This window comes from Adiantum capillus-veneris, chromosome 3 (genome assembly GCF_014529385.1).
Source record: "Adiantum capillus-veneris isolate H3 chromosome 3, ASM1452938v2, whole genome shotgun sequence".
NCBI classification, from domain to species: domain Eukaryota; kingdom Viridiplantae; phylum Streptophyta; class Polypodiopsida; order Polypodiales; family Pteridaceae; genus Adiantum; species Adiantum capillus-veneris.
In genome coordinates, this window is record NC_140933.1 from 89,049,762 (window position 1) to 89,077,623 (window position 27,862).

Genomic DNA, 27,862 nt, shown 5'->3' on the forward strand with positions numbered 1-27,862 from the left:
GTTTATGCCATATGAGAGTTTATTCTTGAATTGAACACTTCAAGCACCTTAGTCATTTAAGCATGAGAAGCACCTCAAGCTTGGGCAAGGTTCCCACAAACACCTTAAGCACCTTAGCACCTCATGCTTGGGTAGGATTCCCACCTCAATGTCAGTCATAACTTGCCTAAGGTCAAATGACTTTTTAACACTAACTTTTGGAGGTCTTTAATGAAGCTAACCCTAAGGTCTTTTAAGCTCCATTAGATGCACGTTGCTCTTTGATAGACTACCTCCTTTTGGACCCCTATTGAGATGTAACCATCTCTCCTCTTGGTTCTTTGCTGAGGTAAATCTAGAGGCACTTATTGCACATTGCTCTTTGGTAGACCGTCTCTTTTTGGACCCCTATTGAGATGCAACAATTTCTCCTTTTGGTTCCCTATTGAGATAGGTCTAGAAGCACAAATCTATATCCTAACTCTTGTTCCCCTTTTATCTTCCCATATTAAATGATCAGTTTAATATGAGAAAATCATTTGGTAAAGTTAGATATTATATTTTTATGGCATTACCTCTCTCTTAAAATCATAGTCGTCCTCGACTATGAGGTAGAGAAGATAAATCATAGTCATTAGTCCATGTTTCTTAGCAGGTAGAGAATCCCTTTTTACCCTTCGGCATCATTCCAAAATGGATGACTAATCCATTTTGTGCTTGGGAGACTTAGCTGTTGCAAGCATGTATGCTCTTTAGTCCATATTATACTTCCAAAGTATAGTGACAAGTTCTACTTGGTGTTCGGGAGACGTCGTCACCACAAACATGATCCTAAGCATGCATAATTCTTAAATTTTGTGCACAATAAGAGAAAGAGAATCATTCTTATAAGACAAAAACATTGTTCATTTAAAATGGATTTTCAGTTGCTTACTCTAGTGTAGCATTGTAAGCATTGACAAGGTTCATATTATCCTTAAGTTAGATTCCTTGCATCCCTCTAGCATCTTTAAAAGGATTTTCTAAACTTAATAAGATATCGTCGGATAATCTTACCGTTTCTTAATACCTTGTGTTCATGTCGTAGGATGTGTTGAAATTAGGGTTGCAGGAAAACACACACAGCTTGGAGAAGATGAAGGAAGCTCAAGGCACACAATCAAGAGTGTGTTACTTAGTGTGCAATGGAAAGATAGATAGCCCTAAGTGATGGGCGTATATACAATGCACAGGGGAAAAAACCTCCTAAAGAATGGAAAAATGCCCCGGCGGTCCTAGTGTGTTCACACACATCACTACCACATGTATATGGTAACAAATCCCCCCTGGAGTGATGCGGTGAACGAGAGCTGGCACATGAGTAAAGGGTAGTGCCATGCCCTGAGGACATGATCAGTCCACAAAGGGGAGTAATCCCAAAGCTTTGAGCTTCTCACGAGACAATGCCTTTGTGAAAAGATCTGCAAAGTTGTCCTATGTTGGCACATAAGCCAAGTTAATCTCTCCTATTGAGCACCTCTCCCTGACATAGTGGTAATGCATCTCAATGTGCTTTGTGCGAGCATGAAAAAATGGGCTCCTTGCAACTACCAATGCGCTCTGACTGTTAGTGTAGATAGTGTTGGTAGTGTCCTGTCCAACACCCAAATCAACCATAAGGCGTCTAAGCCATACACACTCAACCGTAGCTGTGAAGACTGCCCTGTACTCAGCCTCACAACTAGAAGTGTCCACAATAGGTTGCTTCTTGCTCAACCATGATATACATGAACTACCAAGCATGAAACAAAAACCACTTTGGACACTCTTGTGTCAAAACAACCAACCCAATTTGAGTCTGAAAAAACATGTAAGTATGGCGGCAATGATCCCCCCTTGGGATAAAACAAGACAAGATGTAAAGTGCCACTAAGGTAGCAGAAAATCCTCTTGACAGCCTGCCAATGCTTAGACTTTGGGCTATGCATAAATTTGTTGACCTGTGAGACTACAAATTGAATATTTGGCCTCGTGTTGCATACATAAATGAGGCATCCAATAGCAGTTTGGTAAAGAGTGACATTTGCAGGATCACGAGCATCATGAAGACTCAATTTCAAACCTGTTTCCATGGGAGTGGCAATAGGTTTGCAATCCTCAAGTCCAAACTTACATAGTAATGTCTCTATGTAACTTTTCTGACACAAGGCAATACCACCATCACACTGCTTAAACTGTATGTCCAAGTAAGGATGCAACAGCCCCAAATCTTTCATCTTGAAAGTAGCATTCAAATCAGCCTTACATTCAGCAATATGTCTCTCATTTGGTCCAATGATCAGCAAATCATCTACATAAAGAACCACAATGAGAAGTACATCGCCCTCACGCTTTACATACAATGTGCTTTCTATTGGACTGTTACAAAAGCCTCGTTTGATCCAATGAGTGTCAGCTTTCTCATATCAAGCACGAGGAGATTGCTTCAACCCTTACAAAGCCTTCTTACATCTACACACTTGTCCTCTTGTCCTTTCTTGACAGAACTGCGAGGCTGCGTTACATAAACTTCCTCAAATATGTCACCATTCAAAAAACTAGTAACAATGTCTGATTGATGTACATCCCAACCAAAATGAGCTGCCAATGCACATAGAAAATGCACAGTAGTCATACGACAAGTGGGAAAAAAAGTCTCTTCATAATCTATACCTTTTTGTTGTGCATAACCCTTTGCAACAAGTCAAGCCTTATGGCGATCAATCTCACCATCCGACTTGCATTTTAACTTGTAAACCCACTTCGTACCAATGGCCTTTTTGCCAAGATGCAAATCACATAAAGTCCGTGTGTCATTTTCTATAACTGCATCATATTCTGATTGCATGGCAGCCATCCAATTTTTTGAATTCTATGCTTCATCAAAAGACAGAGGTTCTTCAACATCATGTAGGCTAGACACAGCCAAAGCATAATAATCTGATGCATAAGATGCATGGTGAGATCCTGAACGAGTATGACTAGACAAAGGTGCATCCAATTTACTGTCATGCAATGTATACACCAGCCATTTTGGCATACCTCTAGCCTTCTCATTTTCAACACTTTCCTCATCAAGTACATCATGTACATCTGCATCAGTAATAGGCTGATTTGTAACATTTTCGGAAACCCTCATAGACTATACATTTTCCTCATTGGAATTTACATTCGAACTTCAACCAGTAGAAAGATGCAACAAAGTGTTATAAATGTCGTGTGAGCTTAAGTTATAGTCTCTAGTACATGAAAACAAGGACTGAATAGAATCTTCCACAAACACTACCTCCCGTGAAACCAGAATACGCTTTGTTTGTGGATGATACAACCTGTAACCTTTGCTTTCAGCACTATAACTAACAAATCATATGCCAAACAGTCAAAAACACGCATGTGCTCAATAGAAGGCTTTCTATCATGCCATGCTTCATATGGAGTAATAGACTGCAAAGCTTTTGTACGACACCTGCGTAGTACATAAGTGTCACTCATGATGGCCTCAAGCCAAAAAGAATGCGGCAAAGCTTGACTTTTGAACATGCATCGTGCCATTTTTGTAAGTGACCTGTTTTTCCTCTCAGCAACACCATTTTGCTGAGGTGTATAAGGCACTGTACATTGGTGTTTTATCCCACGACTAGCCAAAAATGCATTAGATTTATGAGACATATACTCCCCCCCTTGATTAGAATGGAGGGTGCCCATAGTACATTTCAAGAGATTTTCAACCATAGCCAAAAATTGTTTAAAGCACATAAAAACTTCGGACTTTGCTTTAAGCGAAAATACCCATGCATGCTTGGAGTAATCATCAATGAAAGTCACGAAGTACATGTAATTGCCCAAGGACGGAGTTTGCATGGGCCCACAAACATCACTATGCACAAGCTACAACCTGCATGTGGACTTAAACGAACCATCCTTTGGAAACTTAGAACACTGCATTTTACCCAAAATACAGCCTTCACAAACATGTTTGACAGGTGCTTTAAGAGGCAGTAAAGAAGCAACCATATCAGATTCTTGCAAACGCAGCAAATTAGCAAAATTCAGATGACCAAAACGTGCATGCCAAAGTTTTGCATCTGAAAAAGCCTTTGAATCTGCAACTGCATTTGCAAAATTTTGTCCACACTTGTCATACAAAGTGAGCTTATACATCCCACGACATAAAAGGCCAGATGCAACAATTTCATCACCAAAACTAAGATCATGAACCGTACATAAGGCATCCACAACTTTGACTACAAGTCCAAGTCTAGCAAGTGCAGATACAGAAAAAAGATCCTTCTTGATCCCAGGTACATAAAGTGCATCAACAAGTGTAAAAGAACTGCCATTTGAAGCAGTAAGCACAATCTTTCCAACTCCCTGAACTGGATAAGAGGCATTGTTGTCACAAGTGACTGAATTCCCATGAGGGACAAACTCGAGAGAGGTGAACAAAATACCACACATGTGAATCTACAGCAACTAACATGCATGCATCATGGACAACAGGATTGTAAGTGCACGCTGCACTAAAATCCCATTCTGCATCAACATCAGCATCACAATCTCCTTTCATAGATACTCAACAATGGCTGCATTTGTAGTGGAACCAGCATTTGCAGTGGAACCACCCTCTTTCTTCTTAGCCTCTTTGGCCTTCAACTTAGGACACTGCTTGATCAAGTGATCATTAGCTTTACAATAATGGCAACACATCTTCTTTTTGCCCTTATCACCATAATTGCCAGACGAAGTGTTGCCAGTGAAGCATTGGGAACATAAGTTTTGCCACTCGCAGCAGAACCATAAGAAGTGTTTGCATTGCTGTTACCACCCTTTCTTTTAGAAGCAATAAAAGCATGTTCAATTGCACGTTGTCTTGTCCTGTTCTTTCTGGAAAGTGACTCTTGCAACAGCAATGTTCATAATGCATCAAACTTGACAACTTCAAGATTTCCTTGGGTCATAAGTCTCCAAGTACTAGCAAAAGTCTGGTAAGAATCTGGTAAGGCATCAAGAATAGCAAGGGAATTGTCTAAAATAACCACCTGCAAGAATAAGTTGCTCATTGATATCCTTGACACCAGCAAGGAAAGTGTCCATATCATCTTCCTCATGCATAATCTTTGACTCCAGCTCTTTACGCAGCAAAGCAATTTTAGCCTCATTGCGACTTGCATAAAGACCAGCCAAAATATCCCAAGCCTGTTTTGCAAATTTTGCTGAACAAATGTGCGGAACAATGGTGCGCTTCACAAACAACGCAATCAATGCATGAGCCTGCATATCCTTTACATCCCAACGAGATTGTTCTACCATAGGCAAAACAACTCTAACAACAGCAATCCTTGCATCAAGACCTACCACATCCTCAACATTGCCTACGTCCTCAGAACCAAGACGTACATCAATGCCCTACACAATATTCGAAACACCCTTTGACACAAGAACATGTTGCATCATGTAAGCCCACATAGGGTAATTGTCCCCATCCAATCTGTCCTCAGCAGCACTTAAGTAACAGGATAGACTCAGATTGAAGTACTTCTTCTTAATCCTTGATTTTTAGAGGTTTTGCAACTATTGCTTATTTTGGTGGTGCTCCTTTGTAAGGCTTAAGTAAGCTCTCATGGAAAATATTGTGCATGAGCCAATGGTAAGGGCGTCTACACATGGCTGCCTCTCATGAGAGAGGGCAACCCTTTTGGCCTATAAAAGGAGGCCATTTCTACACACATTACACAGTGTGAAGTTAATGCAACAAGGTGGGTGTGAGGTGGTGAGAGTGAAGCAAGGCGGGAGCTTTATTAAGGGTATAATCCCTTTGTAACCTACTTCTTGTTTGAAGTACTAAAGCCATTAAGTGGCTGCTTTCCCGTGGATGTATCCCACATTGGGTGAACCACGTATATCGTGTGTACTCTCTCTCTCTCTCTCTACTCTATAATCTCTTGTGTGTGAAAATTATCTCTCTCCATTAAGTAATCTACTCAATTATCTACTTAGCTACAACATATTTCCTAACTACCTATGCCAAAACCAAATGTAGTTGAGGTAGATAATGTAGCCTTATCAAGTTTATCAGGCTCAACGTGTGCTGGAAAGTAGTTAAAATTCCCTAACAAGTGCTATCACAGTGCCTCTCAAAAGACTCCTAAGTGCTAAAAAATGGTGGAAAGTCGCTAACAAGTGCTAGCTAGTGCCTTTCAAGCGGGATCTGAAGTGCTGGAAAGTCTCTAACAAGTAGTTTAGTGGTTTAGTAGAGATAGCCTATGACATTGATCACATAGATAGAGCTTACAAGTTCTCCTCTAGGGTCATGCTATTATGATTTGTTGAGGTGATCATCTCTACAATGATCTACTCTAGATAGCAGATTCTATTCTGTAGTAGAACATCAAGTTGAAGTTGAGGTATGAAAGGGATTTTTAAATCTATAGTATTGGAAAATGCATAATATTGTCGTTGTAGGTATAGTAAAAGAGCCTTTAGCAAGTTCCTAGGAGGCGTGGAGAGTTCAATATAGAAGGAGGTGTAGCACGAAGGTTTGAGAATGGTGTTTGCAACCCTTCATACATTCACAACCCTTAATACATTGGTTCCAGATATACCTCCCAAAGCTTTTGGTGAAACAAAGCTTCAACCTTCTCTGTCTCTCTAATCTCTCTCTAGTGGTGTCTTGGATTTATATTTAGCCTCTCCAAGGTTCTCTCTTCTTTGCTCCAATTTTGGTATTTGGTGAAATATCTAACTTGTGTGAGTAAAGTTTGTCCATGGTGCTAGTATGCAGCTCCAACCCCTCTCACTCTAGCCTTTACTCTTTGCTTTTGTGGTGTTATGGTGGGTGTGGGCATCCTACTTGGCTTCAATGACATTCTAGTCATGTAAATAAGGGTCTCTCAATAGCATATCCCTAGCACTTTGGTTTGCTAGAGGAGATGTTGCCTAAGTGTGATTACAGAGAGGAGAGGTGTGAAGTACGTAAGACCTTCAAAAATCAAGAAAAACCATTACAAAATAGTTGAAATCGGTATGAATATATAGAAATAATAAATCAAATTGATTGGTAGCTAAAATATACCATCTCTCGAGGGGCTCTCAGGGCATTAAATATGAGTGTTGTGCACACTTATGCTGATGCTAGCGATTGACTTCCTTGAAGACTTAATCCAACATGTCAAAGATGTACCTCTTCTATACTTATCACTATTAACTACCTGCCTTTTCTTGATGTTTTTGCTACATTGAGTACTCACAATGCTTGCCAAAAGCATTTTCAAAATAAGAACACCCTTGAAATTCTTTCAATTTCTTGGTCCAAATTTGAAGCATTTTGCAATGTTCACACAAACTTGTAAAATTTTGTCGATTTTCTTGACTGCAAGCTTAGAATCTAGCCAAGATTTTCTTGACAAAAAAAGTTAGACAATGCACACACAATTAACCTCTTTTGCAGAATAGGTCACACATCTCCATCTTTGGAAATGGTAGAGGAGCGAAGCATGGACACACCTAGCTCTCTCTCTCTCTCTCTCTCTCTCTCTCTCTCTCTCTCTCCCCCCCCCCCCCCCCCCCACCCCGCACTCAATTGGCGATGCACTTTGGCTACATACTCAAGCTAACTGAGTGAAGAGATGCATCTCATGGGTAAAAAAAGTGATCCAACATGATGACATGCCACTCGGCCTACTGCACTCACCAAGCCAGCAAATAGGGTAGCCCACAATATGATGACCAGCCCTGGCACTCTCGGCACAAGTGACCACTAGTTGCCCATCTCTAGGATTGCTTGCTTGACTTATGCAGGATGGATCGCTAGTGTGAGAACTGGCCAGGCTCACGAGGGAGAGCACCTAGTGTCTGAATGCTTCCTACCCGAACTATTTCTCTTTACAATCCAACTTAATGCCACATGTCTCTCTCTCTCTCTCTCTCTCTCTCTCTCTCTCTCTCTTCCCCAACACACACACACACACACACAGATGCATGCTTCAATTGGTGTGTGCTACCATGTTTGCAACTGATGTTGCGCATCTCTCTCTCTCTCTCTCTCTCTCTCTCTCTCTCTCTCTCTCTACATGTTTTCATTGGTGTGTGTACATAGGAACAAATTTTTAAATTGTAAACTTTTATGGCCATTGGATTTCCAAAAACAAAATTGAGCCACCCTTAGAGTGGCTTTCAAAAGGAAAAGTAAATTCTAGAAAAGTAGTGTCAAACTTTCTTCTTATATTTCCTTGATAGGTTGAGTGTTGAAAGTTGAAAAGTTCATAGATTCCAAGTTTCATAAGAAAGAGACATTTTGTAAGATTTTCTTTCAAGTGAAGCAGAGAGTGACACATGGATGCCTTCTCCTTCCTCAAACAATTTAAGCTGCTTCATAGCCTACTAGTACGTGACCCGCGCGTTGCTGCAGTCAAGAAGGAGTATCATTCAATTTTGGGTAAACCCCCCTCCCCCTTTCTTAAAAGAGATAACATGTGTCGGTATTCTTTATGCATCCAATTCAAGGTAGTGACAACCATATCTTAAATTTTTTATTATGTGCAATAAAGTTTTAGATGCTTTATGACATCAACTTAAATCACATCGACTTTGTGCAACAACGGAAAGTACATAGAGAATTGAATGAACATAACAACTTTAGAACATAAATTTAAAAGACTGCACATTTGGGGGGGGGGAGGGGGGGGGAGAGAGCGAGACACACACACACACACACACACACAGGGAGGGAGCGAGGGAGGGGGGGACTAAAAGAAAAGCAACAATCCACTTCCATTATTGTAAGTAGTCTTTGTAAGAATAACCTGATATTCGTCTCTAAAGAAAAAGTTTTTTGAAAGACACTAAATCTTAACTAACAAAATTGTTGCAATTTCAAAATGATAACCTTCGGGATGTTGCATTTGGTACTCGTCAAACCCATGGACCCACACAATGAATGCTCCTACCAAAACGACGATGCCCCTCATGCAAGGTGTACAATACAATCCTCAAATTCTCATACCTATCCCTATAAGAGCATTATGCATTGGTCGGCAAGCGATTTTCGAGCTCACGAACCCTTATGCGAGCTGAACCTGCATTACAATTCATAGCCACACTAATGTGAAAGTATCATTGGAGTCCTCCAAAAACTCATGCACTTCCATTAAAATGTTATCACGATAACAATGATTCCTGCAAGCCAACGGGTTAAGTACAATAAGTTCAATAACAAAACAAAATATAAAAAATCATCGTGCTTCATTGATGTTCCTTACCTAACAACTTCCAAGCTTTCAATAATGTGTACTACATCGTGCGTAGTGAGTGGGCCTCTCCAACCAGGTGTATCTACATGAGAAAATTGTCAGTTTGAACACCAAGCTGAAAATTTTACAAAGGAAATACTTAGATGTTACCATAGATATGAAATGGTGGATGATGAAGCATCCAGCTAAATGTAGATAGTGTCCAATGCCTTCTTTGATGTGGCATCTATAAATAGAACATTTCAACCCCATCAAAGAAACATCATAACATCAGCTTTTCATGAAAATCAAAGTTGAATCAACATAACAACTATAGTATGTGACCCATATGTTGGTGCAAACCAAAAGAGCACAGTATCAATACCACTGCAACTCTTAAATTTGTAACAATATCTTAGCTCTCGATCACTCATAGATATGCATAAAGAGCTGCACAAATCTACTCGTTTATGTATACGAAAGCGATAATATTTCAAAATTCCCCCATAATGAGTCAAACACCACTGCTAAGAGCCTCTCTCTCTCTCTCTCTCTCTCTCTCTCTCTCTCTCTCTCTCTCTCTCTCTCTCTCTCTTGAAATTATTGGGCTCCTTGTGAAGGGAGAGGAGGTACCTGAGGAGAGGATGAACACACACACACACACACATGCTTACACATGATCTGATTGGGTGTTGTCTCTATTGTTGTAAAGTAAAAGTAGGTTGCATCTAAAATTTCTCGTATGCACATTTTTCAAGTGTCCAAGAAGAAGCATTGTGTATCTGAGTGGGTATCCAATTGCTTGAAAAAAATGTAGGTTTTGTGTATTCCCATATATTCAATTTTGAAATCTACCTCTAAATTCTATGTTCGATTTCAATTTCGAATCGATTTAAACATGAGAAACCTACAAAGTTTAGGGGAAAAACACAATGAAGTTGCCGTAAATTTTAAATTTTTTCATCTGCCGATTTTTAAACTGGAAGTAAACTTAGGGTTAGTGCAATCCTAGTGATAAATTTTGACATTTATCTATTCATTGTAATTACTTGAAGGTGAGATAGAAGTAAACCTAGGTTTAGTGTAATATCATCGACAACTATTCATTGTAAGTTTAAGGCGACCAAATCCTAGAGAAATTTATTGTAAAGACCTTCAAATAGTGTCAAGATTTTTTGTCCATCTCAGGCCTTTGCCACCTCGGATTTGGTCATTCCACTGCAAGCAGCATTATGTATCTAAGTGGTATCTGATTGCTTGAAAAAATGTAGGTTTTGTGTATTTCCACATTCTCAATTTTGTGTGTTTCCACATTCTCAAATTTAAAATTCACGATTAAATTTCTTTCCCGATTTTGATTTTGATTCAAAGATGAGAAAACCTACAAATTTTAGGGAAAGAACCTTGAAACACAATAAAGTTGAATTTTTTTTTCATATGTTGGTTTTTAAACCGGAAGCAATCTTAGGTTTAGTGTAATCCTACCAATAAATTTTGAGATTTAGTTATTCATTGTAACTTAAACATGAGATGGAATTGAACCTACTTTTAGTGTAATCGCACCGCTAAATTTTGAGAATTAGCTATTCAATGCAACTTAAGGTGAGGAAAAAACCCAAGTTTAGCACAAATGATAGAGAAATTTAGTGCAAAAGAACCTTCAAACATCATCAAGTTTTTTGTCCATCTCTCACCTTCGCCACCTCGGATTTGCTTGTGCCACTTCGGGTCTGCCTACACCGCATTGGGGCCGTTCGTCATCCGTCTTGGTTTCACTTGCCTTTGATGGCCCACGATGCACATGCACACGCATGTACACGCACACACACGCACATGCACATGCACACATGGTTGATATACACATGATTCAAAGGTAGACAACGTTCGAAAAAAATGTGTCTTAGCTTAATAGCGTGTCGTTTCTAATTTCAAAAATGCCAATTGAGGGGAAGGGGAAAGGAGAAATTCCACCCCAAAATAGAAAAAAATAGTTCAAAAACCCATCTGTCAAAAATGCCGGTTGAGAGCAAGGGGAAAAGGAGAAATTCCACCCCAAAATAGAAAAGGAAGTATAAAAAATTTAAAAAATACTCACATCGACGGTTGATTTACACATGATTCAAAGGTAAACATTGTTTTGGAGAAATGTGCCTGGGCTTACTAGCGAGCGTTTCCAATTTCAAAAATGTCGACATGATTCAAAGGTAAACAGTGTTAGGAAAAAATGTGTCGTAGCTTAATTACGTGCCGTTTCCAATTTCAAAAAGACCGATTGAGGGCAAAGGGAAAAGGAGAAATTCTGCCCCAAAAAGGCCGATTGAGGGAAAGGGGAAAAGGAGAAATTCTGCCCCAAAATAGAAAAAAGTAGTGCAAAACCCCGAATTTCAAAAATGCCGGTTGAGGGCAAGGGGAAAATGAGAAATTTTGCCCCAAAATAGAAAAAAATAGTGTAAAAACCTGTAACCGTAATTTTTTAAAATCTCCTCTTGGCAAACTCAATGAAAGGAATTTTGTATGTTTGGAACAATGACTTTTCCCTAAGTAAAGACGTCCAAAAAAAAGGGAGAAATTCTCCACAATAGGAAAAATAGTGACTTGAAGGAAAATAATTATGTATGTTTTCGAACAATGATTTTTCTAGAGGTAGAAATGACAAAAAATAACGATGATTTTTTTGGACGTAGAAATAGCCAAAAATAACGATGTGTCATAAAGCTTCTCTCTCTCTCTCTCTCTCTCTCTCTCTCTCTCTCTCTCTCTTTCTCACACACACACACACACACGCACCTTTGATAACTGCACAATGCGAGCTACACGAAGTTCCATCAACTATTGTGAGTGAAGTAAGTTGCAGGGCCAAGTGCCACCTCAGAACTATCTCACACGGGCATGGGCAGGAGAGGATCAATGGCCCATGCCTATTTTTGGGAGCGTGTGCATCGTGGGCCGTTCGATGTTGCAACGTGTCCGAATGTACCAATTTGCCCAAATTTACTAAATTGACCCAAGTCTACACAGTGGCGGGTTCATCATAAGGGAACCCCTTCTCCCAATGCTTTCAACAAACACGCACAGGTGAGGTGGTTAAGGTGATAGGCTTGCAAAGGCGATTTTCTGGGTTCGATGTTAGGAAATAAGACGTAGCTAAATAGATTTTTGAGTAGATTACTTAATGGAGAGAGATAGATTTCACACACAAGAGATTATAGAGTAGAGAGAGAGAGAGAGAGAGAGAGAGAGAGAGAGAGAGAGAGAGTACACACGATATACGTGGTTCACCCAATGTGGGCTACGTCCACGGGAAAGCAGCCACTCAATGGCTTTAGCACTTCAAAAGAAGAAGTAGTTTACAAAGGGATTAAACCCTTGATAGAGCTCCCGCCTTGCTTCACTCTCACCACCTCACACTCACCTTGTTGCATTAACTTCACACTATGAAATGTGTGTAGAAATGGCCTCCTTTTATAGGCCAAAAGGGCTGCCCTCTCTTATGAGAGACAGCCATGTGTAGCCGCCCTTGTGCGAATAAGTCCAAATCGGACCCTCCAATTTGCCCATGTGTGGCCGTCCTTGAGAAGACAAGTCCGCTTTTGAATTCGGCCACCGGCCATTGAATTCAGCCATCGGCCACCGGCCATTGACTTTCGACCACCGGCCACCGACCATTGACTTCCGACCACCGGCCATCGGCCATTGACTACCGGCCACCGGCCAACCGACCGGTTGTTTTACGACCACTTTCCGACCGTCGGCCGGCCATAATATTCCGGCGAAAAGGAATATTCCGGCAAAAAAAAAGTCTCGTGGGCCTCTGCCCCCGAGGCCTTTAAAGTTGCCCCTGATTCTTGTCGGTGAAAATTTTGGTTTCTGGTGAGTGATTTTCCTTCATGCACGATGGCTTCTCCTCATAATGGGGGCCTTACAAATGTGCACTTTTACCACGGAAAATTACAAGGGTAAATCAGGCTCCATACTTAACATTCGATTCCGGGAGCGGAGAGTAAGGGAGGGAGGGGGACACCCGAATTTACAAATTTTGCTCCATCCGAATTTACCTATTTTTTCGAATCTACACAAACCGCATCGGCCGGCTCAGATCGCACCTGATCCCCGAAATGGGCGTGGGCCATTGATCCCCTCCAACTCATGCTCGTGTGAGATAGTGAGGACATGTCGCATAAAGCCTCTCTCTCTCACACACACACACAAACACACACACACACACACACACACACACCTGCAACCCCATATCAAAGACTTGCACTCTCTCTCTCTCTCTCTCTCTCTCTCTCTCTCTCTCTCTCTCTCTCTCTCTCGCACGCGCACACACACACACACCTTCCAACTTCAATAGCTGCAACTCAAGTGTTGTCTCTCTTTGTCTCGCACACAATCGCTCATCATCATTGAGTCAGTCCTTAGAAGCGAGCAGGTTTTTGTCTCTCTCTCTCTCTCTCTCTCTCTCTCTCTCTCTCTCTCTCTCTCACACACACACACACACACACATGCAAAGGGCACAAATAGCCAACCATGCTATCGAGTCTCTCTCTCACTCGCATAGCCTCGTCAACTTCCATGCAATGCTATTCAATTTTCTCCGAGAATCCTCCCCAATGCAAGTCAGTGGGATTGAGGCCTTCCTTTTTTGTTATCAAGATTCAAAGTCAAGTTGAAGTGAAAGGAAGGTTCCAATAAGTGGCAGGCTGCATTGAACAGGTCTTTCTTTTCCTTAAAAAAAAAGTGAAGTGATTTTTTTTTGGGTTTGTATACTATTTTTGTCTACTTGGGGGTGAAATTTCTCCTTTTTCCCTTGCCCTCGAACGATATTTTTTAAATTGAAAACGACACGATATTAAGCTGAGACACATTTTTCTCGAACACTGCTCCAACCTTCAATTTTGAAGGGTGGCTACTTTTGTTTTGTAAAGAGTGGCTCTATCGAGTATTTCAAAGGCTCTAAAGAACACCGAGGACTATATGGCATGGGCGTTGTTAAATGTGATCAAGGGTGGAGGTAACAGATCATGACACACATGCATTGTAGACCATACAATCGGCACCGAAATTTACAAATCAGTATGCACTTACAATGCAATGCATAGGAGTACTATGATCTTAAGTGAAAGCAAGTGAGCGTGGTGGTTAGATCCCGTACCTTGAATGGGACAGGTCGTGCTTTGACGTGGAAGGCGCGAGTCCATCTTGACTAGGTCAAATTTACTTGCTGGCTCGAATTTAATTTTTTCCTTGAATTTTCTCAACAATCCAAATTCGACGATTCGAATGACCCCCAATGTTGATCCCATTGGGATGTGCCCGGGCTAGATTATGTGTAGCATAAAGAACTCCCTTTTTCTTTCTAGATTTGAAATTTACACTTGAGCTTCAAAAAATGTAGAACTTTCAAAGATTTCATGCATCGTGTAATGTTGAGCTAAAACTCTCACTTGGCACCTTCATGTATAATTTTCCTTCTAGCTTTGAGAATGTGCACATTACATGTTGTAGCTTTGCACAAAGGGTCAGAGTCTAATGATCTTGGATTTGATTGGTGCTACCTACACCTTATGTGGGACATCATGAGCGTGCACACACACACACACAGAGGAGGGTTTCCCAAATAGGTCCTACCATAAATATTTTTTTAAAGAAATCTTAAAATAAAAAATTGCACAATAAAACAAGCTTTTGAATTTTAGGTCAAATTTTGAAGAATTGATTAAAACTTGCAAAATTTTCTTAATTTTCTTCGTTGGCAAGCTTGAAATGTAGCCAAAAATTTTGCAATTTTAGTGGAAAAAATACACTAAACTTGGCTTATTGCAAACATTGGGAACCTCAAATAGCCCCAAAATAGAAGAGCATGATAGACGTAGAGAAGTTGCATACCCAGTACATCCATGATCACTCTGTCACCACCACCTATTAAAAATATGCTACACCCTTGCATGGGACACTGATGTGTCTGTGTTAGAGAGAGAGAGAGAGAGAGAGAGAGAGAGAGAGAGAGAGAGAGAGATGAGCCCTAGAGGCATCCATGTGTCACTTAAAGGATTACTCTACTTTTCCTTTTGAAAGCCATAAAGAAACTCTAGCCCTCAAATTTAATACTTTGATATCTATAATACTTCTTTATTGAGCTTGAGAAATCCTCAAGCGCTGAAGCCTTCCACGCATCAAAAAGTGATCTCTCTCTCTCTCTCTCTCTCGCTCGTGGGTGAAGCACCTTCAAGAATGTAGAACCTCATAGACATCGACAATCAAGACAGACGTCTCCGCTATTCCCATGCCACTACTGGTTAGGGAGCATGAGGTTGGAAAATTGCTTGTGAGAGAAGTTAGAACTATAGCGCCACAAGTATAGGGCTCCTGGTCCCAACTCGATGGCTACATCTCTCACGTGTGTGTGTGTGTGTGTGTGTGTGTGTGTGTGTGTGTGTGTGTGTGTGTGTGTGTGTGTGTGTGTGTGTGTGTGTGTGTGAGAGAGAGAGAGAGAGAGAGAGAGAACACTCATGTCTAGCCCCCATGGTAGTTGTGCTAGTTCCCTTTCAACGCTTCTCCTCTGCATGGGACGAGATTGGCCTTGCGGCTATGCTTTTTGGCCTTTCATTTCTTAGATCCCTGCCACACAAGTGGTGTTATCGATGGCTGCTCTTTGTGCACCTTGCTCAGCTATGTGATGGATGTTTGGAGCGAAGGAGGTCCTTCCTACACATTCACAACATATCTTCAATTAGAATGCGTAAGTTCAAGGTTTTGAAATGTAGAAATATTGTGGAAACTATTTAGTTCTCAAGGAAAAATGAAACCAGTTTTGTTACCTTTCCAAGCAAATAGACACCTGCTCAACAGTGGAAGAAAGATAGACAAGTGTCTATGTGTTACCACAATAGAAAGACCAAGATCTCTTGGAATAGAAACCTCTAAAAGAAAAAACTCATGTAATGAAGAGCGCTCTGTTGGGATATGAGGTGTCTTTTGAAGAATTTGGAATTGTTTACAAACTAAGGACTATGAGCTTAATATCTAAGTGAAAAACCAAGTTTGGTGCCTACAAGTAGGTACTATCTTAAGAAAGGGGAGAATAACTCAAAGAAAATAGTAAGTTTGTATATGTATAGAAGGGAATTGAGTAAAAGGGATTGGGGATAGGTAAGGTAGGGAGCTAACCAAAAAGATACCTCATATGGCACTATGTCAATATGTGAAAGATTAAGAAGGATGTCGCTATCAGTTATGACAATATGTAAGGGGTTCATGTGAGGCATGGTGACATATTCAAGCCAATAGTGAGGCCAATGCATTTTGATGCAAGCATAAGAGGGAAAACATATGGCAAAGTAGGTTTGCAATAGTTTAATTTATAATCAAAATGGACTAAATTTTAGCAAAGAGTGGATATGCATTTCCATATAGCCATAAAGATTGAGTACAATCCATCAAATGGATGGTGGCAAAGACAAATTCACAAAGGAGAATGGTGGCAAGCTGATAAAGTTTGTGTTTGTTGCTTATCAAAGCTACTATATTGAGATCAAGATGTAGTGTGAGGAAGGTTTAAAATATTCTTGGAATTGCAACAATAACATGCGTGAATCAGATAAGCTGGTGGAAATCTGAGATCTCCATGTTTCACGAAGGATCATAAGTTGTGACTTATTGCATGCCTAAAAAAGAGTAGAACGCTAAACTCTACCATTGAGATATGAATCATACAAAACAATATACTATTCATAGATATTGAGAATATAGTAAGAGAATGCAACCCTCTAAAAATACCCTTTTCTCTTGCACATCTTCTTTCTTTACTATATAAATAGCATAGTTGAGAAGTTTCATAGTGGTTCCTATAAAAATACGGAGACAAGTTTTTCTTTTTTGCATTACCCATTGCATCAAACTTATTGCAATGGTGTTAAGTGAGAGCATAGGGAAATGGCATGCATTAGTCCCTTGGCATTGACATGATACACACCATCAAAAGCTTACTTGGATACCAAAACATGGCCCCTTTATCACAAATGTGGTGATCGCCCATGCCAAGCAAGGTGCTTACATTGAAGTAATCCCTGCAAGACTTTTGGGGTGCGTGTGTGTGTGTGTGTGTGTGTGTGTGTGTGTGTGTGTGAGAGAGAGAGAGAGAGAGAGAGAGAGAGAGAGTTGTTATTCTCTCTCTCAAAGAGATTTAAATCAATGCTCATAATTTGGTATTCTCTCCCTCAAAAGATATTAAACTAACGTTCATAAATTGTTATTCGCTATTCTTTCTCTTATAGAGATTTAAATTCTTATAATCTGTTATTTGCTATTCATTCTCTCTCTCTCTCTCTCTCTCTCTCTCACACACACACACACACACACACACACACACACACACACACACAATGTGGTCAACATACAAAAAACTCCTTGGTTGGCACAACCTCATTGACACACTACATAAGCAAAATTACATAGAGCAAGCCACACCTTTTAGGTGGTGGTCACGCGAGATAGAATTATTAGTAATAAATAATTGTGCCTACTATGCTTTATTTTGAGAGATTCAATGATCACAGAGCCTACTCCATGGTCGTGCAAAAATACTAAGCCAAAATTGAGCCGACGTTGCTGCCACCTGGCGGTTGAGCTCCAACCACAAGCTGGTAGTTGGCCTTGGATGTGCCTCATAACAAAATGTTTGCTTTGCATGCACTGTAGCTGCCATGGCTGTGTAACCATCTCTCTCTCTCTCTCTCTCTCTCTCTCTCTCTCTCTCTCTCTCTCTCACTCTCAGATAACGTCATCAACCTGTGCAAGCTTAAAAAAGCAAGAAAAAAGGTGCAGGCACTGGGCCTTTGCAACCATGCCAATTTTGGTATACTTACAATAGCCTTGGCATAGTAGAACTAAGCTGCTTCACTCAAGAGTCTCAGTTATCCGCCCAACTTACTTATAACTGAGCCTCGTGTGACCACGTCCTAAAGTCGACTTTCTATAGCTATTGCTAATCCACAATGTCAGGGACACCTATGCCATGGGGCCTTGCCTTTGCTTTTAGAACCACAAAGCCCTTAAAGAACCCACGGTTTTGTGACTCTTCTTTTAATATTTTATGATCGCAGCAACGCGCGGGTCACATACTAGTATACTCTAATGCAAGGCTCCCAATGAGAGACACGTGGATACCTTCTCCTTGCTCAAATTTTTTAAGCTGCATCATATAAGTATAGATATAGAAATAACTTAAGCATGTCTACTAGCTAGCCATTTGAGTCACATCATACAATCAGAAGCCTAAAAAAGCAATATACAGAATCTATACTATTATAAAAGGGGGAAGGATTGTTGTCCCCCCCACCCCACGTGACGAAAACAAATGAATCCGGATGTGTGCCATGCACCTCTCGAATCGCACACAAAGAGAGAGAGAGAGAGAGAGAGAGAGAGAGAGAGAGAGAGAGCTAGAGGCCGCCGGTCAGTCTAGTGTGACTCAAATGACCAACCGTTTGAGTCACATCATATAATTGCAAACCAAAAAAAGACTTATAGAGAATGGTCTACCCCATGTTTGACAATCCCCACACCCCCCCCTCCCACACATAGAGAGAGAGAGAGAGAGAGAGAGAGAGAGAGAGAGAAAATATAGAGGATAGGTCTTCGACATCTCCAAAGAAATTCAAGTCCTGACAGTTTTAAAAGATTTGATTTCATCATTTGGAAATAATTAAAGAAAGACGGTTTTGACAATGGATACGTAGTTGTATTTTGAGATTTAAAAGAAACAAGTGTGATCTATATTGACAAGTAAAAAATTCATTTCCAAAATACACACCAAGAAATGCAGTGGTACGGGCTGTTCATTAACATAGTTAAGCATGTCAACAATACAAAGGTTACTCTTCTTGTGTACCATTTCAAAAACTTTCAACGTGCGTTTCCAAACGCAAAAGGTAGGTCCCAAAAACGAGTTTTTTTCATTTCTTTAGCAAGAATCTCAGTAGATCCATTTTGAGGCAAACAAGAAAAGGTATGCTTTGCCAACAGGCACGCAAGTAGAAAGGGGGTGATGGAGGACACGTGTCACACGAAGCAAGATTGGGAAAGGTAGTATCTAATGTGAAAAAGTGGAGAGTGGTCACGTGGAGGGGGAGGGAGGGAGGGAGGGAGGGAGGGAGAGAGAGAGAGAGAGAGAGAGAGAATTCCAGGTGCATGCGCAAGCGAATGAAAAAAAAGAAATTTTTTTCCCTGTGCAATTGACGGGAGGTGTGCAACTTCCAGGTGCCTGCTGCACTGCGGATTCTAACTCGCTCGCCAGTTGCTAGAGGTGCCGTGTGCACCCAAAGAGAGAGAGAGAGAGAGAGAGAGAGAGAGAGAGAGAGAGAGAGAGTCTCCTGACACATTAATGCTGAAGAGACAGAGAATGGGACTGAGGAAAAGATGTTCTCTATGTGAAGAGAGACGTGCTTAGGTACATACATGATGAAGTTCATGGCTGCACGAGGCAAGCCGGCACCTGCAGAGGAGAGAGAGAGACGTCAAAAGTTATGTGCGATAGTTGACGCGTCGAGAGCAGAAGGAGAAGGAAAGTGAATAGTGTCATCGCTGACAGACTTGCTAGACAGAGACAGAGAGGAGGTGCGAGGTGGTCATCAGAGCAGACGAGGGGAAGAAGCAGGCACAAGGAGCAAGCAGGGTGTGTGAATGCGGCTTGCATGGGGCACTGAGAGCGAGTTCTGGAAAGACTTTTGCTTCAAGTTCCAGATTCGTTCAGAATCTCCCTAACAAATTAATGTGTTTGTGGAAGTAAACCCATTAGGAATACATACATTAGGAGTAGGCCGTGCCAATTTTGAGTTTGGGGTTTATTAAAGGGAATCAAGGGGAGATTCTACCATGCTTTGAGGGAAAAGAAAGTAAAGAAAACAAAAGTAGATTGAGGCGCGCAAAAAGATCAAGGGGGGAGAGAGAGAGATGACAAGTGGCAGCTTGGGAGGTGGAGAGAGAAGGAGAGAGAGAAAGAGAGATATATTTTTGTTGTTAATCAAATCGTGATGCAGGTGCAGTGCGCTAGAAAATGATGGATGCGTCTGTGTGTCAAACGCATCGCTGAGGTGCGTGAACAGAGATAGGTGTGTTGCGATGCTGTACAAGAGGCCCAAATATGCTAACCAATGCCAGGGAGGGATTCACTATCATAGAGCAACGATCTGAGGGCCTGCATGGTGTGTTCGACCTGATGTGCCTGCCATTCCTTGTGTTGAATGGGCATGGCAAGGTTAGGCTTGGTCTGCTTCCTTGCATTGTGACAGCTGCAAGCAATGGTCGAGTAAAGAGAAGGTGTAGCTAGTGAGGACCACGTGAGGCAGCGATGCCGAACGCAGCTGAGGGGGGTTTGCCTCTGAGCAACCGAGTAGTCTGTAATGAGAGGAAAAGGGACCTAGGGGTGCCCTGTTGTCCGAGAATTGCAGCCAAGTTGCTCTTGCACGGCAGGCGTAGAGAGAGATTGTCCTGGCGCTTTGGCCAATGAAGGCAAGCTAATGAGCGCGATAAGCGGATGAACACCCTGCCATCCGAGAGTATAGAGTGTTGCAGGCGATAAGTATAGACTTTGTTCATGTCTCGAGAGGGAGGGCACGATTGAACGACCTAGATGCAAGACACCGCGCAAAGAGCGCCAAGGCATTCATGCGCGTGAACCAGGGTTGCAGGCCTTTTCCTTTTGAGTTTACAAGATTCGAGGAGAATCTTTATGACAAATTAATTGATGTGGTGGTTTAGACCCAAAAATAGGAGCAAAATATGAATAATGTCCCTCTAATCTTTTTTCTATTTCTTTTTGTAAGAATCTTAAAAGATGCTTTTTGGATGGAAGCTAAAGTAAGTGGAAACGGAGAGAGTCCCATAGACATGACACATGGATTAGATATAGAGAGGGACAGAGAGAGATTTTATCTGTGTTCAAAAGAGAAGCGGCAATTATTTTTGGAGGGACCAATATTCGGGAAAATTGTGTCTCGGCTAAATATCGTGCCGTTTTCAATTTCAAAAATGCCGGCTGAGTGCAAGGCAAATGGAGAAACTCCGTGTCAAAAGAGAAAACTAGTGTGAAAACCTAATTTCATAAAATTAGGTTTATTTTCACAAAATCAAGGAAAGGAATCTGTATGCTTGGAAAAATGAATTTTCCCGTGTAGATTTTCCGTATGCGAGACGAGTTTGGAGAGAGAGAGAAAAAGATAGATGACACGAGGGCACTACTGACGCATGGAGTCCAAGGAAAAAAATATGTTTTTATTATGCAGATTGGCGTCTGTATTTCTCAAGGAGGTAGGAAGATGCGATGAGCAGGCACATTAGTGGAAGAGGTGGGAAGCGGGGGTTTCTGTGTGCTGGTGCAGGTCGATCCAAACTCACGGGTGCACAGGGCAGCCAGCGTGACCTAGTTGATCGCTGCAAGGTATCTGCAAGTCCAGCATGGTACATGGCGACGCCATTGGCAGGTGCCATTGGATGACTTTCTCTGCCGGCAGAGGTGCGCCAACTAAGCAGGGGATGCCTCACGTGCATCACAGTACCAAGTACAACATGCAGGGGGGTAGGAGGATGCCACCATTATGAAAAGATTTGGCAGGCACAGCTGCTGCAGGCGGCACTGAACCGAGAGAAGGCATAGAAAGGGGGGTCTGTGTTTGCGCACGAACAAGGGAGAAAACGAACGCTTTAGTTTTGCCAAACTAATGCGAGGGAATCTTATCGTTTAATAGTAGGCCAACCAATCTTGCAAGCCATGTTGGGCTACAAAGAAATCAAAGCTTGTTTGTAATGCTGCTAACACTTTGAAATATGATAGTATTAAGATAGAGATAGAAAGACCAACAATTCTCTTGTCTTGTGGGCTTTCTTAGCCAACCAGGGGCTCCAAAATTCCAAACCATTTCCTTGAAAAATTCCACTCTTCTCTTTTTCCCCTCTATACGAGACATGGTGCAACTCATCTCTAAAAGCTCGTGAGAGCAGGCTATTGCATGTCCTCAACGCCCACCTTGCAGCTTGCGTTTCCAAATGCAAGGGAATAAGGCCTTGTGAGAACTCGTTCTTCTTGACAGGGCTTTTCAACTTTTGTTTCCAAATGCACGAGTTTAAAACCTTGTGAGAGCGAGCTCTTGCATCTCGTCATCGCCTCCTTTCAACTTTCGTTTCCAAATGCAAGTGAATAAATAAAACGACGTCGTGAGAGTAGGTTTTGGCATCTTCTCACCGCCCAAACGCAAGGGAATAAGGCCTCGTGAAGATGGCTGTTGTACCCTCGCACCAAGGCATTTCAACTTGCGTTTCCAAACGCAAGAGGGTAGGGTCTGGTGAGAGAGATGATGACATTGGCAAGCAATACGTCTATAGTACTCCATCATGGGTGGAGGATTTAGTGTTCCCCAGCGTCGAAGTAGCACAATAAGTCGGTAGTACTGGACACTAGTTATCAAGGCTTGCAAGGCCTGATCAGTGCTCAAATAGAGGCCATGCAAACCGCGATGTAAAAATAATGAGCTTCGAGTGGAATGTAGGTCTACTAAGGGAACCAGAGTCCTGCTTATGGTGCAGGTTATGTGGAGGCTTGCATTTAGAGGATGCCGTAAAGCTGATGCGATTCTCCAATCAATCTCTCTCAAAGCGAGATTTAGTGGAGCCAGTCTACACAGGTTGAACATGCAGAAAATTCTAAGGTTGAGACTGGCTTTTGGAAATGCCGTTTCCTACCCATTGCTTAAATTCTGAGCAAGGTCAGAGGTGCCTTCCGTTACCGGACACAGTGAAAAGAAAACTGGTCATTTACAAAGTTCTAAGGTTGAGACTGGCTGTTGGAAATGCCGCTCCCGCTCCCACCCATTGCTTAAACTTTGACTGTTTGTGCTTGCATGGCATTAAATAATGCCCTTGATTTGAAAGATCTCAAGTTTTTGAGGAGATTAGAATTTTTAAGGGCATTTACTAGAACGACTTAAGTAGGCACTTGCCATTTAAGTTAGTGCTTTATTGTTGCACTCCCTAATAGCACATTCGTCTTTTCCTCCTATGTACTCCCTACTGGCACATACTACTACTGGTAGGCTTGATATTAAACTGCCTCGATACCTGCGTAGATTCTCTACATTAGCCTTGATTTGCTGAAGTAAAAGCGTCAAGCATAAACAGGTTTCGAACCTCCGTCATTGGCGTGGAAAACCTACAGATACTACTCTAGCCAGTCAAAACACAGCAGATGGCGATTTCAGGTGCACGTTTTAATATTAAAAAAACTCAGCTAATAGCTGCGAGAGCTGGCAGCGTTCGCGCGTGATGTAGCGATGCTGCTACAGATTTTTTGCACGTGTCAGCTTCTTTGCTTGTACTTGGATGCCTCCTTTCAATTCTCTGTCAGCTCATCGCCTCCACGCTTTTCGACAATGGTATCTTGCCGAGATTCGCTGCAGAAAAACATTTTCTGAAATCGTTGAGACATACTACTAGGTTCAAATGCTAAAACAAAACCTATGTTTACCGTTATCTCACCTACAAATTTACCTTTAAATTTTAAATTTATGGGTGAAAAAACCTACAAAATTTTGAGAGATTTAGTGTAAAACCTTTAATTATAGTCAATTTACATCTAAAATTTCAAGGTTTTGGGGACAAAAAAAATCGAGCATTGGTACTTCCAAACCCTTGCATTTTCTGCTCAAGATAGATTCAACCTGTCCACAAAATTTTGAACTCCTGCAGGCTTCAATATAGGAGTAGTTGTAGTAGTAGCCTTGCAACAATTGGACAATCATCAATTATATTTAGAAATACAAGTACCTAGTTTTGAAACTTGTTTAAATTTGTACCATTTTTAAACCAGGCTGATGAAGCCAACCACTCAATGTTCTTGTTGTGATTAAATACTTTCTTGCAGTAAATAAAAATCCAGCTCCTCTATTACATTTATAATATAGCCAATGCATTCAATTGCTATGACTCATCAATATTTAGCTATACTACTATTTATCCCTCCCCCTTTTATTACAGTATAGATGCACAAAGTGTAAGTCCCACATTTTATGCGAGTCATAAGTTTAAGTGTAAGTCCCACATTTTATGCGAGTCATAAGTTTTAGAACAGCTACAAACTATGTTCCCAAAACATTAAAACATATCGTAATGACATGTAGGAATATTAAGAAAATCATTAAAAAATGGTCTTGATCAAGGAAGGCCTTTTAAGGGGTTCACCTTCTTTGTTGGCTGGTACTCCAAGGTTTTTTTTCATGCGATGTTCTCAAATGTTGGCCGAGACAACTTCAAGATAATGTTCCTCTTGTAAGCACCTTGGTAGTTATCTAAAAAGACATAAAGCAAAGAAGATTTGATTGAGTCCTTTGAGGGAACCCTTGTTGACCAAGTGTTGTTAGAGTTGAAAAAGTGTGTGTGTGTGTGTGTGTGTGTGTGTTTCTCTCTCTCTCTCTCTCTCTCTCTCTCTCTCTCTCTCACACACACACACACACACTACAATAAAGATAGCTTATACTAGTGTGACAATCTCAAAGCTTCTACTTTTGCTAGGGAAAACCTACATTCACGTGAATAGTGTAATTATTAACCCTACTTTTGCTAGGGACCTACAGTGTGATTACTAAACGTATTCATCCCAAGGGGGACCTAGATTTGAGGGTGAAGGAGACTTTTCTGACCTAAACTGTTCCTATCATGCGATGCATCTTTTCTCTCTCTCCCTCTCTCTCTAGCCTCTCCCTCCCCTTCTCTCTCTCTCTCTCTCTCTCTCTCACACACACACACACACACACACACACACACACACGTAGGAGAGATTGCTTCAATATAAATGAAATCTCTCTTGTGTCTTCCCAATTATTTCCCCCAAAAAAGTCTCTTACCTTGCTCAGTTGTTAATTCACATGTAAAATTTGCATTATAACTATATATATTTTGGTATACATTTATCAATTGCAATATCAATAGAAATACTGTGGCTTGTGGCTGGTTGTGCTTCCCATAATGAAGGAATAATAAAACCCACATACTTAAGTAATGCTCATAAAATAAATAATATTTAAGACCTCACTTGACCTTTAACCCTCGCTCGCTTTTGGTTGCTCACTCTTTGCTCGTTAAATGATACCTCTCGCTTACAAACCTCCAAAAACTCTCTCTGGCAAAAAAGCCCTCAAAAAATCACTTCTATACCCTTTTATAAGGCTTGGCTAAAGCTAAAAAAGAGAAAAGACAAGGAGCTACCAAGCTCGTACAATTAACTGAAGCTCCCTTTAGAAGTCTTTTGCATTGCCACCACTTGGCACTTTCTATTTTTTTAGCAACTGCATGGTGCACACTTCTTTGCTCTTCCGCGCTTACTACTACTACTGGATCCAGAATTGCCAAACTCATTAATTTGTATGTTAGATTCGAATCGAATCTTTCAATACCAAAGGAGAAAAAAAAAAGCTTTCCAGTTTTCCCCTTTCCCTCATCATGCACGCAGAGCTTAGCCTCGCATCTCTCTCTCTCTCTCTCTCTCTCTCTCTCTCTCTCTCTCTCTCTCTCTCTCTGGCTTTGCTCTCAGACCTGCCATGGGTTTGCTTGTCTCGCTCTCAAAGCACACAGTCTATTGCTAACAGGATGTGGAGCATGGGCCCCATCACAAAAACTTCCAGTGTTCGCCTTGGCCCCAAGACAAACGACATCTCTCTCTCTCTCTCTCTCTCTCTCTCTCTCTCTCTCTCTCTCTCTCTCTCTCTCTCTCTCTCTCTCTCTCTCTCTCTCTCTCTACACCATTCCCTGCCCTCCTCGCCTTCTTTCTCGCCTGACCTCAGCACCGCCTTTCTCTCTTGACCCTGCATGCGATGGAGACAAGACCAGGGCATGGCGATGGAGAGCAGAACAGCAGGTCCCCCGTCCCTCTACACCATCGCGGATCAGCACCATGTGTATTTGCTCCTCCCTTTGCCATTCGTCGTAGGGCAATCCTACCCTTCACCACACAATCACAACAGCTCAGACGCAGCACACCGACAAGATGCAAAGAATGCCGACAACAAATCAAATGCCCGTCCGCACGCACAGTAGAGAGACATATAGGGAGAAGAAAGAGACTTGGATTGAGAGAGAGAGAGAGAGAGAGAGAGAGAGAGAGAGAGAGAGAGAGAGCGCATTGTCTCAACCGTGTCTTGCTTGCATCCTCCCTATGAAATCGGACATGGCGCTCTTCCGTCGACAGCTTGTGGCAAGCCTGCTTCAACTCCTGCGACCTCATCTCATCCTCATCAATTGTTGCGCGTCCTTTGCTCATTCTGACGCATAGAGAGTCTCTCTCTCTCTCTCTCTCTCTCTCTCTCTCTCTAAAAAAACATCAGGGTGACATCTGTACTCCTTTTTGCTTTACTTTGCCCACCCTTGCCTTTTCCAAAGCGGTATCTCCAAGGATTCTGCCTATTGCAACCCAAGAAGAAACGTTTTGGCCACCTACTGGCTTTGTGGACACCTTTCGGATAGGCTACCTCTCTCTCATTTGACCCTCTATTACATGCTCCCCTGCTTGCTTGTCTTGGACTTTTGGGCCGCCTTGGACTCGCCTTCTTTCCTTCTCTTGCTGGTTGTCCACTGGCCGTGAGTCCCTCCCCTTGGCTGGCCTCAGGCGCATGCTCTCTCTCTCTCTCTCTCTCTCTCTCTCTCTCTCTCTCTCTCTCTCTCTCTCTCTCTCTCTCCCCTCCATGAGCAATAGCGATGTCTCTATTGGGGAAGGGGGGGGGGGGGGGGGAGATCTTACTTCAAAAATGGGGGGCCCAAAGGGCGTGGGTGGGAACAACCCCTTAATGGGCATGCCACATCATCACTACGCAAGGACCCCGACCACCACTAGCCAGCAATGTTAGCACGCTCCGCCACCTCTGTCAAAACCGCCTCTAAGCGCCGTCAGGCCCGCATTTGCAACGCCCGTCCCCTCGTATGCTTTCAATGGGCTCATGGCCCCGGCTTTATACCCTGCTCTATCCGGCGAGCCGATCGCATATGGGACTTACATCCGACACGTGGCAATCCACAAGCGCCCCCTCTTAGGGTGGCCTCCAAAAAAACCACTTTATGAGAGAGAACCCCCTCTTGGGGTGCCAACTTGGCTCCATTCCCATTCTCTGCTCACAGATCCCATTCCCAAGCCATAAAGCCCGGCCGCAAATTCATATACCCGGCTTCATTCTACGCAATTCCCATTAACTTTTGACTTCTTCAAGCCCACTATCGGAGGGCCACCAAAACTTTTAAAAAATCATGTGTAAATACTTCCCCCTCAACTGCTCAGGCTTGGCCATACCGTAACTCGGTGCTCAAGGCTCAGAATCACAAGCCGTGACTTCGTGCTATACCGTAACTCGGTGCTCGAGGCTCAGAATCACAAGCCGTGACTTCGTGCTGACTCCACACTGCATGCTTTATATGTTTGAACCTTGTCGAGGCCTAGAAAATACCAGACGGTGCATCCTCCAATGTGGGCAAGTTGGCCTAGAACCGGCCACAGAAAAATCTTCAAATAACCATAACTTACTATCCCAAGCTCTGATTCGCAATCTGAAAAGACAGGTAGGCTCCATAAATAGAGAACTACACATCTATACTGTGGCTCCCAC

The 27,862-nt window shown here is 42.0% G+C and overlaps 1 long non-coding RNA gene across 2 annotated transcripts; it reads right to left on the reverse strand.

Moving 5' to 3' along the window:
- Positions 1–8,748: 8,748 nt before the first annotated feature.
- Positions 8,749–12,605, reverse strand: LOC147461276 (uncharacterized). Of its 2 annotated transcripts, none has more exons than XR_015186467.1 (4): positions 12,012–12,605; positions 9,396–9,471; positions 9,255–9,327; positions 8,749–9,171 (listed from the first exon to the last, which is right to left on the reverse strand). It is a non-coding gene; the product is annotated as an uncharacterized LOC147461276 (long non-coding RNA). The 2 variants fall into 2 exon arrangements; XR_015186464.1 differs by having other exon boundaries at positions 10,919–12,605.
- Positions 12,606–27,862: the final 15,257 nt, after the last annotated feature.